The sequence below is a fragment of the Gekko japonicus genome, unplaced genomic scaffold (assembly GCF_001447785.1).
Source record: "Gekko japonicus isolate JY-2015 unplaced genomic scaffold, Gekko_japonicus_V1.1 scaffold558, whole genome shotgun sequence".
Taxonomy (NCBI): Eukaryota; Metazoa; Chordata; class Lepidosauria; order Squamata; family Gekkonidae; genus Gekko; species Gekko japonicus.
The window spans coordinates 232,714-233,897 of record NW_015170908.1 but is presented as its reverse complement, the minus strand read 5'-3'; the positions used below and the strand labels follow the sequence as shown (position 1 = coordinate 233,897).

At 53.5% G+C, this 1,184-nt stretch overlaps 1 non-coding gene across 1 annotated transcript; it reads right to left on the bottom strand.

The window, feature by feature from the left end:
* Positions 1-746: 746 nt before the first annotated feature.
* Positions 747-818, bottom strand: TRNAV-UAC. Its single transcript has one exon. It is a non-coding gene; the product is annotated as a tRNA-Val (tRNA).
* Between the last annotated feature and the right edge of the window lie 366 nt (positions 819-1,184).

Genomic DNA, 1,184 nt, shown 5'->3' with positions numbered 1-1,184 from the left:
GACAGAACTCCTGACTTCAGTTCCCGGTTTCAGATGTCCTCACTCCGTGCCCTTCCTTCTAGGAACTCCCCAAAGAAGCCAAGGGAGAAGAGTTGAAAGAAAAGGCAGTTCAGAGAGGCTTGTCGTTGCCAAGCCGTTTAGGACAAAAAAGCATCCCGGACGAGTTTAAACAAGAGATAGAGCGCTTAAAATTAGAGCTCGCTCTGTCAGACGGGATTCTGGGCAACAAAATGGGCGTCCTGTCTGAAACGCTGTGGAGAAGCCAGGAAGAGCTGGAGCACCAGGAAAAACAGGTGAGCGCGCACCACCAGGAGGAGTGTTTGTGAACATTCTAAGTCCTCCCTCTTCAAGGTAGCGTTCTCCCTTTTGCAAAATGTCAGGACCTTGGAGCCGAGTGTCCTGGGGGCAGCGTAGATGGAGGAATCCATTTCCTTGCAGACCCACAGATGATGCCCCTCAGTCTCTTCTGAAGCACCTCCTTCTTCAGGGAGGTGGTGGATAGCCAGGATGGACTCTTTGCCCTGGGGAACTGAGTGCCAGGAAATCACATGGGAAGCTGCCACGTCGGGGTGCTGTTGTTGTCTTCTGCCCTTTCTGGATTCCCAAGTGAATTCCCACCAATAACCTTACCCAGGAAGGCAAGGTTAAGCTAACCTGAGCATCAAGCGAGTTCAGATTTTCCCTTGCTTACTGGTGTGTTCTCAAGCAGAGAATTTTCACATCATCTGTTGCTTGATCCTTTTAACTGGAGATGCCGGGGATTGAACCTGGGACCTTTTGCATGTAAAGCAGATACACTGCCACTGAGCCACACCCCCTTGCCTGTCTTGGAGTGTGCCACTTGCCTCTGGCCCTTCTCACTGTTGTTGGAGCTTGAACCTTACCTGGCTGCCCTCCCCTTGAGGCCTACCTGACTGCCTCCCCCTCCCCCCCAGATTTGCCCAGACAAAGTATTCTGACTGGAGGGAGAATTAAATGTCGGGAGAGGAAGGGTAAGGGAGGAAAGGGAAGTGACAAGCAGGGGTCATTTCCTGCAGGAGCGCGCAGGAGCGGAGCTCCGGCAGTAAAGAGCCCAGGGGGCGGGCACATGCAACAAGCCCCACCCCCTGCTCCCAGGAGCCCTCAGTCAGAGCAGGAAGCAGCTAGGTAAGTTGCAGAACCCCTCCCCCCAATCCAAAACAGTC